General features: G+C 43.9%; 1 long non-coding RNA gene across 1 annotated transcript; it reads right to left on the bottom strand.

The window, feature by feature from the left end:
- Positions 1–689: 689 nt before the first annotated feature.
- On the bottom strand, positions 690–7643 carry LOC146072572 (uncharacterized). Its single transcript, XR_014473192.1, has 4 exons — positions 7501–7643; positions 6874–6971; positions 2345–2458; positions 690–1815 (listed from the first exon to the last, which is right to left on the bottom strand). It is a non-coding gene; the product is annotated as an uncharacterized LOC146072572 (long non-coding RNA).
- Positions 7644–13553: the final 5910 nt, after the last annotated feature.

Here is a 13553-nt window from a genome sequence, read left to right as displayed (position 1 = left end):
GCACAAGCACACATGGCCAATAAAGTTGATTCTGATTCTGATACATAGATCTTTTAATAATTATGCTAGGACACTACCAGTAGATGGGTGATGGGGCTTCATAGCACATTCCTGACAGGGGCCCCTATACATTGCTATGCGCAGGGGTCTACACTGCTGTTGACGCCCCTGTATGTATGTATGTATGTATGTATGTATGTATGTGTATGTATGTATATATATATATATATATATATATATATATTTTTTTTTTTTATTATTAATATTATTTATATACATTTGGTCTATCTATAATACTTTAACTGACCCGGCATATACTGGGTCACCTAAGTGTCCATCTCCGTGCTTTGCTCCGCCCCTCTGGAAACCCCCTTCTAAAAATCCTGCGTTTGCCACTGGTCGCATATTATTATGGTTATTATACTTTATTTATATGGCACCACAAAGGATCCCCCGGGCCCAATTACAGAGTACATATACAAATGAGGGAAACAGTGACCTACAGCTGAATACAATAGAGGACAAGTACAGGGCACATAACTATAGCTACATCCGCAGGGTATCAGCGTGGTAGAAAACCACAGGGTTTGGTGCTATCAAAGATGGCTTAAGTAAAGGCCCCCATGCACTATGCAAATTCTCTGAAGGGAGAAGTCGCACCTGATCCCCCGCCGAATGTCCAACCTCCGACTCCGCTCCGATGAACACAGGACTGTGCATCAGAACGGATATTATACACATGCGATTTGGACCGATTTCACCCAATATCTCAGCTTGATCTACCGGAATTGGCCCAAATCGCATAGTGTATGGGACATTAAGAGAAGGAAAGCACACGAGGGATGAGGGTCCTGCTCATCTATTCATGAAAATCTTTATCACTATTTATAAATAATACAGACAATATAAGTAAGATTTTAAATCAGTTTTATTTTTCAAAAAGTTTTTTTTTTTTACGTTTTGGCATTGAGAAAGCAAATAGGTAATGTAACATCATGCCAAATACTGTAGGGAAATGAGAAACCAGTACAGTGGATTTGCAAACCAATATACCCCATTATATATACTCTGCCAAGTTCATAAAAGCTACTTCATACGTTATATTACATTATATATATTCTTACATATTACTTCAGTAGTAACCAGTAATAATGCGTTTGTAAATAAACTTTTCCAGTGGCATGAACCTGGCCTGCCATTGGAATTCTGGGATACATGGCGCACCTATAGTTCCTGATTGGACCGCTCTCTCAGTATTGGCAAGTGTTTAGGTTTTGATCCCGCACTAGGGTCTGCACGAATTTCGATATTAACAGATGGAATCAATACCATAGGAGTATGTCATACTTGCTGACAGCAGCAAGTCAGGGGGGCGGGACAGGCAGACGTCATCAAGCCCCACCCCCACGACAGTCAAACAACGTAATTCGTGGACCCGCAAAAAAAGGTCATTTTGTGCTGCAGGGAAGGGGGTGCAGGGGCTGCCTGGCCAATGCGGGAGGATTGCCCACCTTCCCGGGGGACCCGATTTTCGGGAGCCTCACGGCAATTCCAGGAGGTAGGCAAGCCTGGAGTATGTAATACAATTAGGAACAAATAGAAAAATAATATAATACAAGATAATTAATTACCTCTAAGTAGGAGACTGCTTTGTCCACAGCCTCGTGCCAGAGTAACATGAGGCCCAAAGTGGAGCCAAGTTGGTGGGGTAGAAGTTTGGATTGTGTCTATGATCCTCTATATTAAAGTCCAACCAGACTCCTATTTCCTTGTCCCACAGAACAGCCTGCACAGCATACAGTCACTCCGGCATATCTGAAGCAAATGACAAGAACAGAAATGATACAATATAGAAATTATAATACAGCCAATTGGAAAAATGGTGAAATAAACTTTAACAAAAGACCAATTGTTCTGATAATGTTGTTAAATAAAATGGATTGACCTAGGCCCTTATTCAGATCTGATCGCAGTACAAAATTGTTCTCAATATGGGCAAAACCTTGTGCACTGCAGGTGGGGCAGATGTAACATGTGCAGAGAGAGTTACATTTGGGTGGGGTGTTTTGAAACTGAAATCTAAATTGCAGTGTCAAAATAATGCAGTCAGTATTTACCCTGCACAGAAACAAAATCTAACTCTCTCTACACATGTTACATCTGTCCCACCTGGAGGGCACATGGTTTTGCCCATTTTGAGAACAAATTTGTTCTGCGATCAGATCTGAATAAGGGCCCTAATTTGTGTGAATGGCCATACAGCACATGTTGTGATCTTATCAGTGAGAAACACTCTGCGTCCTCCTAGCAGCACAATGTCCATTCTCAAACTATAGCCTGTTACCTCTGCCCTGGTGATGAGAATTTGGATTAACATATCCTCATCTGTCCCAGTCCCAATCATGGTTTTTGTAAGGATCCTTGGCATAATATCCTTGGCGGTCCTTAATGCATTGTACTGCAGAAAGAGAGGACATGAGCTGGTTTATTACAAGGTAACTGTACATGGTTAGTATATTTCTCCTGATTATAAAACTGCCGCGAGAGATGAAGAAGTATTCACACTATACTAAAGTAATTAATAATTTGGCCACTGGAGGCGCACTTCCACTGGCATCTGTGGGCAACATATATTTTCTTTCAGAACTAATACAATTGCTCCCACTGCTGTGTATGGCTACAAACATGCACCGATAAAAGGTTCTTTGTGCCTATTAACTTTTATCACGTAAATAAGTAAGAGGTAAGACATCCCAGGGGGACCAGAAGACGATACCACCTCTGTAACAGCAGACCCTGGATGAGATACATAGCAGTGCCCTTCTGCCATATGGCAGCTAGTGATGTCACAATGGGCCGATGATGTCACAATGGGCCGATGATGTCACAATGGGCTGTGATGGGTAGAACACTGGCAGCTGACTGCTTCCTGAGTCATATCTAATATTGCTGGACTTGTGCCAACACAGATAATTTTTCACTCTTTTCTGAAGATTGAAGTTTGATATAAAATGAAGAAGGCGAAAGCTAATAAAGCTATAGACCACCAAATGACTGTCGCTCTGCGCATCCGTCCCGTTAATTTGACGGAGACTAAGAACCGTGCCCGATGCATCACACACCAGCTCGGACCGCAGACAGTGCTATTGCAGGACCCCGGTGAGGATCCTAACGATGTCCTGCGCTCCACCAGGACAAGAGAAACAACATTCCAATTTAACCAGGTGTTTGACCAGGCAGCTACCCAGGAGACTGTGTATGATTCCACAGTGAAGCCCTTATTGGGTGACATCCTGTCCGGGTACAATGCTGCCATATTTGCCTACGGCCCCACAGGCACCGGAAAGACCTTCACCATGATGGGTAAGGACCGCGAACCTGGAGTAATATATCGCACCCTGAAGGACCTGTTTAAAGCCATTGAGGAGACTGGGGAAAAAAAGAATTTCTCCGTATCATTATCATACGCGGAGATCTATAATGAAACCGTCCGAGACCTATTAAGACCTTCCTCTAGGTCTTTGGTCCTCAGAGAGGATCCCAATGGCAACACCAACATAGAAGGGATTTCTACATTCTCCCTTAGCACTCCTGAGGAAGCCATGACCCTGCTGAAGAAGGGCAACAAGCGGCGCACAGAAGCTCCCACAGCCGCTAATAAGACCTCATCCCGCTCACATGCAGTATTGCAGGTCACCATAAAGCAGACAGCCAGTGATAGTGTGAGCACAGGCAAGTTGTACATGGTAGACCTTGCGGGATCAGAACGAGCAAGCCAGACTAAGAACAGCGGCCAGACCATGAAAGAAGGAGGATACATCAACCGATCCCTTCTTACCCTCAGGATGTGTATCATGGCGCTGCGTGACAGACCAGGCAGCCATATAAACTATCGGGACAGCAAGCTGACCTGGCTGCTAAAGGGAGCACTGAGCGGGAAAAGCCGATTGGTTATGATCACGCACATCAGCCCTGCGGATAGTGCTTATGAAGAATCCCGCAGCACAATGACCTACGGAAGCAAGGCCAAGTTTATCAAGACGCGAGTGGAGAAAAACCGTGTCTGTGTCCCCAATAAGACTTCCGAGGGCGTCAGAGGAACCACAGTGCTGCCGGAAGTCCCTCATCCTCCAGAGCATGGCCGTGGGATCCTGCCCAGGTCTGGGAATATTTATCAAGTGAGAAAAAGTGCAAGGCCGCTGCGTGATTTTCCTCCCTGTATCCAGCAAAGAATCCCCAACCGCAATTTGAGACCAAAGCCACAGCATCTTACGGTGTACACTCCTTTCAAGGTTGGTCATTACACATTGCACACATGAACAGCAATCGGGCTGGCAGTAAAGGTACCCATACACGTTACAATTATTGTATACAGTATTATATACAATACTGTATTCAATAATTGTAACGTGTATGGAAACTTTTACACCTGAAGGAAAACTGGGGAATAGGGCTACTGGCGAAACCCCAACAAAAAAAAAACGACACTCAGCAGCCACCCCATGGGTGTGTTGGAAGAGCTGCCAATTATTTATAAATGATAACCATTATATCCAACTCATTGATAATTTAATAACTCAAAGGCTTAAACCAGGACAATGCCAGGTACGTCAGTCAGTTATACATAATGTGTGCTGTTAGTGGTTTTATTGTATTCTTGTTATGTAATACGATCCACAAAAAATTCCTAGTGTGCACAAGCACACATGGCCAATAAAGTTGATTCTGATTCTGATACATAGATCTTTTAATAATTATGCTAGGACACTACCAGTAGATGGGTGATGGGGCTTCAAAGCACATTCCTGACAGGGTCCCCAATACATTGCTATGCGCAGGGGTCTACACTGCTGTTGACGCCCCTGTATGTATGTATGTATGTATGTATGTATGTGTATGTATGTATATATATATATATATATTTTTTATTATAAATATTATTTATATACTTTTGGTCTATCTATAATACTTTAACTGACCCGGCATATACTGGGTCACCTAAGTGTCCATCTCCGTGCTTTGCTCCGCCCCTCTGGAAACCCCCTTCTGAAAATCCTGCGTTTGCCACTGGTCGCATATTATTATGGTTATTATACTTTATTTATATGGCACCACAAAGGATCCCCCGGGCCCAATTACAGAGTACATATACAAATGAGGGAAACAGTGACCTACAGCTGAATACAATAGAGGACAAGTACAGGGCACATAACTATAGCTACATCCGCAGGGTATCAGCGTGGTAGAAAACCACAGGGTTTGGTGCTATCAAAGATGGCTTAAGTAAAGGCCCCCATGCACTATGCAAATTCTCTGAAGGGAGAAGTCGCACCTGATCCCCCGCCGAATGTCCAACCTCCGACTCCGCTCCGATGAACACAGGACTGTGCACCAGAACGGATATTATACACATGCGATTTGGACCGATTTCACCCAATATCTCAGCTTGATCTACCGGAATTGGCCCAAATCGCATAGTGTATGGGACATTGGCCCTTATTCTGGTTGGTGCGGATATTCCCGCTTGCGTACGGGCCGCCGATGTTTATCTTCTGCGCATGTGCAGAGGTCACTCTGCGCATGTGCAGGCGATTTCGCCGCAAGGATTCTCTATACGCCGCACAGGGGGCGTAGAGGGGCGTGAGGGGCTACTTATCCTCATTACCCTATGCATACGCCCCGCGTTTCATGGGCGTTCCCATGCAAACGCGGGGCGTATGCATGGTAATGAGGCCATGACGCGTGGGTACGGGGCGGGCATCTGACATCGCCGGATGTCAGCTGCCCGCCCCCATACAAGATTTCACACGGACAAGTGTCCGTGTGGTCTTGTGTTGCGGGACCTGGTGGAGCGTGCGGCCCTGCATTCGATGTTCGGCGACCATCGAATGCAGGGGCTGCTCCCACCATGGAGGAGGCGTATCCCCGTCCAATTTCATGCGGATCGCCACATATCCGCGTACGGACGGCCGTGGCGATCCGTATGGAAGGCAGGGATTCGCCTGCACGGTCGGAGCCGCATATGCGGCTCCGGCCGCACCAATCAGAATAAGGGCCATTAAGAGAAGGAAAGCACACGAGGGATGAGGGTCCTGCTCATCTATTCATGAAAATCTTTATCACTATTTATAAATAATACAGACAATATAAGTAAGATTTTAAATCAGTTTTATGTTTCAAAAAGTTTTTTTTTTTTACGTTTTGGCATTAAGAAAGCAAATAGGTAATGTAACATCATGCCAAATACTGTAGGGAAATGAGAAACCAGTACAGTGGATTTGCAAACCAATATACCCCATTATATATACTCTGCCAAGTTCATAAAAGCTACTTCATACGTTATATTACATTATATATATTCTTACATATTACTTCAGTAATAACCAGTAATAATGCGTTTGTAAATAAACTTTTCCAGTGGCATGAACCTGGCCTGCCATTGGAATTCTGGGATACATGGCGCACCTATAGTTCCTGATTGGACCGCTCTCTCAGTATTGGCAAGTGTTTAGGTTTTGATCCCGCACTAGGGTCTGCACGAATTTCGATATTAACAGATGGAATCAATAACATAGGAGTATGTCATACTTGCTGACAGCAGCAAGTCAGGGGGGCGGGACAGGCAGACGTCATCAAGCCCCACCCCCACGACAGTCAAACAACGTAATTCGCGGACCCGCAAAAAAAGGTCATTTTGTGCTGCAGGGAAGGGGGTGCGGGGGCTGCCTGGCCAATGCGGGAGGATTGCCCACCTTCCCGGGGGACCCGATTTTCGGGAGCCTCACGGCAATTCCAGGAGGGTAGGCAAGCCTGGAGTATGTAATACAATTAGGAACAAATAGAAAAATAATATAATACAAGATAATTAATTACCTCTAAGTAGGAGACTGCTTTGTCCACAGCCTCCAACCAGACTCCTATTTCCTTGTCCCACAGAACAGCCTGCACAGCATCCAGTCGCTCCGGCATATCTGTAGCAAATAACAAGAACAGAAATGATACAATATAGAAATTATAATACAGCCAATTGGAAAAATGGTGAAATAAACTTTAACAAAAGACCAATTGTTCTGATAATGTTGTTAAATAAAATGGATTGACGTAGGCCCTTATTCAGATCTGATCGCAGTACAAAATTGTTCTCAATATGGGCAAAACCTTGTGCACTGCAGGTGGGGCAGATGTAACATGTGCAGAGAGAGTTACATTTGGGTGGGGTGTTTTGAAACTGAAATCTAAATTGCAGTGTCAAAATAATGCAGCCAGTATTTACCCTGCACAGAAACAAAATCTAACTCTCTCTACACATGTTACATCTGTCCCACCTGGAGGGCACATGGTTTTGCCCATTTTGAGAACAAATTTGTTCTGCGATCAGATCTGAATAAGGGCCCTAATTTGTGTGAATAGCCATACAGCACATGTTGTGATCTTATCAGTGAGAAACACTCTGCGTCCTCCTAGCAGCACAATGTCCATTCTCAAACTATAGCCTGTTACCTCTGCCCTGGTGATGAGAATTTGGATTAACATATCCTCATCTGTCCCAGTCCCCATCATGGTTTTTGTAAGGATCCTTGGCATAATATCCTTGGCGGTCCTTAATGCATTGTACTGCAGAAAGAGAGGACATGAGCTGGTTTATTACAAGGTAACTGTACATGGTTAGTATATTTCTCCTGATTATAAAACTGCCGCGAGAGATGAAGCAGTATTCACACTATACTAAAGTAATTAATAATTTGGCCACTGGAGGCGCACTTCCACTGGCATCTGTGGGCAACATATATTTTCTTTCAGAACTAATACAATTGCTCCCACTGCTGTGTATGGCTACAAACATGCAGAGATAAAAGGGACCAGAAGACGATACCACTTCTGTAACAGCAGACCCTGGATGAGATACATAGCAGTGCCCTTCTGCCATATGGCAGCTAGTGATGTCACAATGGGCCGATGATGTCACAATGGGCCGATGATGTCACAATGGGCTGTGATGGGTAGAACACTGGCAGCTGACTGCTTCCTGAGTCATATCTAATATTGCTGGACTTGTGCCAACACAGATAATTTTTCACTCTTTTCTGAAGATTGAAGTTTGATATAAAATGAAGAAGGCGAAAGCTAATAAAGCTATAGACCACCAAATGACTGTCGCTCTGCGCATCCGTCCCGTTAATTTGACAGAGACTAAGAACCGCGCACGATGCATCACACACCAGCTCGGACCGCAGACAGTGCTATTGCAGGACCCCGGTGAGGATCCTAACGATGTCCTGCGCTCCACCAGGACAAGAGAAACAACATTCCAATTTAACCAGGTGTTTGACCAGGCAGCTACCCAGGAGACTGTGTATGATTCCACAGTGAAGCCCTTATTGGGTGACATCCTGTCCGGGTACAATGCTGCCATATTTGCCTACGGCCCCACAGGCACCGGAAAGACCTTCACCATGATGGGTAAGGACCGCGAACCTGGAGTAATATATCGCACCCTGAAGGACCTGTTTAAAGCCATTGAGGAGACTGGGGAAAAAAAGAATTTCTCCGTATCATTATCATACGCGGAGATCTATAATGAAACCGTCCGAGACCTATTAAGTCCTTCCTCTAGGTCTTTGGTCCTCAGAGAGGATCCCAATGGCAACACCAACATAGAAGGGATTTCTACATTCTCCCTTAGCACTCCTGAGGAAGCCATGACCCTGCTGAAGAAGGGCAACAAGCGGCGCACAGAAGCTCCCACAGCCGCTAATAAGACCTCATCCCGCTCACATGCAGTATTGCAGGTCACCATAAAGCAGACAGCCAGTGGTAGTGTGAGCACAGGCAAGTTGTACATGGTAGACCTTGCGGGATCAGAACGAGCAAGCCAGACTAAGAACAGCGGCCAGACCATGAAAGAAGGAGGATACATCAACCGATCCCTTCTTACCCTCAGGATGTGTATCATGGCGCTGCGTGACAGACCAGGCAGCCATATAAACTATCGGGACAGCAAGCTGACCTGGCTGCTAAAGGGAGCACTGAGCGGGAAAAGCCGATTGGTTATGATCACGCACATCAGCCCTGCGGATAGTGCTTATGAAGAATCCCGCAGCACAATGACCTACGGAAGCAAGGCCAAGTTTATCAAGACGCGAGTGGAGAAAAACCGTGTCTGTGTCCCCAATAAGACTTCCGAGGGTGTCAGAGGGACCACAGTGCTGCCGGAAGTCCCTCATCCTCCAGAGCATGGCCGTGGGATCCTGCCCAGGTCTGGGAATATTTATCAAGTGAGAAAAAGTGCAAGGCCGCTGCGTGATTTTCCTCCCTGTATCCAGCAAAGAATCCCCAACCGCAATTTGAGACCAAAGCCACAGCATCTTACGGTGTACACTCCTTTCAAGGTTGGTCATTACACATTGCACACATGAACAGCAATCGGGCTGGCAGTAAAGGTACCCATACACGTTACAATTATTGTATACAGTATTATATACAATACTGTATTCAATAATTGTAACGTGTATGGAAACTTTTACACCTGAAGGAAAACTGGGGAATAGGGCTACTGGCGAAACCCCAACAACAAAAAAACGACACTCAGCAGCCACCCCATGGGTGTGTTGGAAGAGCTGCCAATTATTTATAAATGATAACCATTATATCCAACTCATTGATAATTTAATAACTCAAAGGCTTAAACCAGGACAATGCCAGGTACGTCAGTCAGTTATACATAATGTGTGCTGTTAGTGGTTTTATTGTATTCTTGTTATGTAATACGATCCACAAAAAATTCCTAGTGTGCACAAGCACACATGGCCAATAAAGTTGATTCTGATTCTGATACATAGATCTTTTAATAATTATGCTAGGACACTACCAGTAGATGGGTGATGGGGCTTCAAAGCACATTCCTGACAGGGTCCCCAATACATTGCTATGCGCAGGGGTCTACACTGCTGTTGACGCCCCTGTATGTATGTATGTATGTATGTATGTATGTATGTATGTATGTATGTATGTGTATGTATGTATATATATATATTTTTTTATTATTAATATTATTTATATACATTTGGTCTATCTATAATACTTTAACTGACCCGGCATATACTGGGTCACCTAAGTGTCCATCTCCGTGCTTTGTTCCGCCCCTCTGGAAACCCCCTTCTGAAAATCCTACGTTTGCCACTGAGTGCCAGGGACTAAGCTGAGTTAAAGACTGAAAGCATCCCATATTCTGAAGGTGCAGAGCCTTGTGAACAAAGCTCCTGCCAGTATGTCCAATATTATTAAGCATCAAGTCACTAATCAAGTAGATGTCTGCTTAGGAAAGAGGTACATTGGGTACTGCAATAAAAAAAAAGTTTTACACCTACATTTCCCCTAGCTTAAACTAGACTAGACTAAGAGGCCACATTAAGCATGGTGGCTCACCTTCAGTGTTCCCTACTACGCACTGATTGGCTGCCCATCTGGGGGAATCCCTTGTTTCCACCAGGCAATGACAGTCCAGGCTTCAGACCTATACTAAAGTCCTTAGAATTACATCACAGGGATTTGACCCAGGAGGCCAGATGTTATCATTCCAACAATTACAGCTTAAATTTGGGCTGACGGCTCAAAGCCTCCTCCCAGTGATGCAGCTGCTTCATTATATAGCCTCTTTACCACCAAAGCATCCCACGACCCCTCAAACATCACGTTTCCAATTTATCTTGGGAAAATTTGAAAAAGGAAAATTTAAAACAAAACTATTGTACAGTGAATTACTGGCAATCAAAATTCCCAAGATGCATAAAATGATCCAGGAGCAATGGCTTAGCGATATGCCGACATTGATTAAAAGTGACATATTATGACAGTACACTACGGATTTTAAAATCCTCTTTATTGCAGGAAACGCATCTAAAATCACTATATCAAGCCTATATATCGCAAGCAGAATCTTACAACGCACCATGAATTATGATAAATTTGAAGTGCAAAAATATTCAGCAAGCTCCACCAGCTTCAGAAGACACTGGGGCCCTCTGGCGACTGAAGCTATCGATGCCTAACTTTATCCGAGTTCGAGAAACCGCACCAGTTACGCCTCAACTTATGTCCTTACATTTGCCCAATTTACTTGTGATATGGTGGACGGTTATCCCTCGACTATATACTGACTATTCGGTGCCCCTCCTTCTTCCCACCCATCTTACCTTCTCTCACCCCCCCCCCCCCTGCCAATTCACATCAGTTTCATTACAATTGTTTATATATACAATCTTATTCGCTTATATTGTTTGATAAATTTTGATGTATACGTTTGTAAACAAGTGGACCAAGCACACAGTGAAATATTAGATTACACTTTCTACAATGATGGACGAGCTGCATACTGTATGGACTTTACAACGAACCCTTACTACGTACCCCCTCTTGATACTACTGTGCGCGGGGTCTCTATTATTTGTGTCCAATTTTCATACTTTTTGATAACTACAAAACCCAATAAATATATTTAAAAAAAGAGGCCACATTAAAAAAATACAACTTTCTTATCACTAGTTAAAAGACGGCTTCTGCAATGTACATTGAGCTGTGACAGTTTTTTCTTTCACTTTAAACTGTGACCCTTTTTAGCCCACAAAAGCTTTAACCCAAACTCAGTCCCTATCTGCTCCTACCTTCACACTATCTTCACAGCTCCCTCTCTCCATATCCAGCAAGTCTGAAACGGAACAGAAATTGCTTTCACTTTCTGACTTTAGCAGCACCAAAAGGAGTAATTTGGTCAATCGAATGGCCTCTAGTGGTCACTGGCGGTCTTTTACCTCATAGAGTTGAGGAGTAGTTAGCCCTTTATAAACAGTTTTGTAGGATTACACAATCATTATCGTCTACAGCAAAATTTATACGGAGAGTTTAATGAAAAGTGGAGAGTTGAATTTCCATTGTTAGAATACTTAAGGGTCTATCCTATTAGGTGCGGATGATTTGCAATGTGAATCATGACCACACCGGCGCACTTTATGGCAGGCTGAATTCGCTTAAAAGCGCTCACACCTGCATAGGGGTGCGAGCAATTTTAAGTGAATTCGGTCCAGCAAAGGGTGCGAGAGTGAGCTGAATCAGGTGCCGTTGCCAGAGTTTAAACACATGAAAACCGCACCCGAATGGCACCTCGCACCCTTCGGACCTAATAGGATCAACCCCAAAGATGAATAAATGTTTTAAATCAAAGATGAAGAATTCAGTTAGAAGTGGCTGCAAGAATTTCCAACATAGGTGTTTACAGAGATATGTAAATCCCAAACGTAGAGATGGGGCATCGGGACAACATTTGAAAGCAATTTATGGGACAATAACAAATTTTTATAGATGTTGCAGAAAAAAAACACACAAATACTGAGAAACGGAAGAAAGACCAGAACAATTTACTGGATGGCCAAAGAACATGCTGCCGAAACAACATTGTGGTCCATAATAGAGCTGCAGGTAGTTTGTGTATTTTTTAGTTCTAGGTCTTGTAGTTACAGTGCCTCACAAAGGATGAAAACTCTGGGAGGAACAGTTGGGGAAAATCTGAAAGAGAACTTTGAAAATCCCCAGCCTTAACTGTAGCAGATATTGCTGCTATCAAGGAATCTACATATGTATAATTGAATGATGCTTGTGTGTGTGTGTGTGTGTGTGTGTGTGTGTGTATGGATGTTCCACAATAACTCTTGAACAATTTAACTAATCGTCTTTAAACTTTGCACACTTTTAAGGTGATCAAGCCCACGTGGTGAAACGCGTTCTTCAGCAACATGCAGTTCCCTGATGCAGAGGGAAGGGCTTTCTGACCTCAACGGCAGCAGCGCATCTCTTTATCCAGGTATCTGTCCCCTCTCCATTGTGCAAGGAGACCTGGGCGACGCATCTCAGTGCTGCAATGTGCACACACCAGCGTTGACCTAACGCCGCATACAGCTAGTGTCCCCGCCACATTCACTTTCTCCTTTCCTGCAAACAGTGTGCCCTGCCTCTCTCTCATAGGCTGCCCGCCCTTAAGGAAGACAGCATAAGATACAGGGACCTCACATGCTGCATCTTTCTTTCTTTGATTTCTTCTTTTTTCTTTTTCTTTTCTACCCCCCCCCCCCCCCCTTTTCCCCACCCCAATTTTTTTTCTTTCTGCCTCCCCCCCCCATTCCCTGGCAGCGCGGGATTGATCATCAGGTGGCGCATTTCCACTCCTGCAATGCAACCTGTTGCACCAGGTTGGATCTAACACCACAGACTGGTGATATCACCGTTGCTTTGCTTCTCATTCTATCAGCGTTCCCACTCCTCTCACCTCCACCCGCTCATTGAAGACGGAGATAGCAGAAAGGATTGGGAACCCATATGTTGTACTAATCTTCTCCTGCCTGGATTCTAGTTTAAATTATTACTAATGTTGGTCCTCATATATCCATATGATTTATTTCCAACAGCGTGATACACTATAATTGCAAAAATATATACACATTATATAAAATGAAAAAAAAAAATATATACACATTATATAAAATGAAAAAAAAAAAAACGTCAAT

The sequence above is a fragment of the Crinia signifera genome, chromosome 4 (genome assembly GCF_055691185.1).
Source record: "Crinia signifera chromosome 4, ASM5569118v1, whole genome shotgun sequence".
Taxonomy (NCBI): domain Eukaryota; kingdom Metazoa; phylum Chordata; class Amphibia; order Anura; family Myobatrachidae; genus Crinia; species Crinia signifera.
This window is presented reverse-complemented; position numbering and strand designations above follow the sequence as displayed.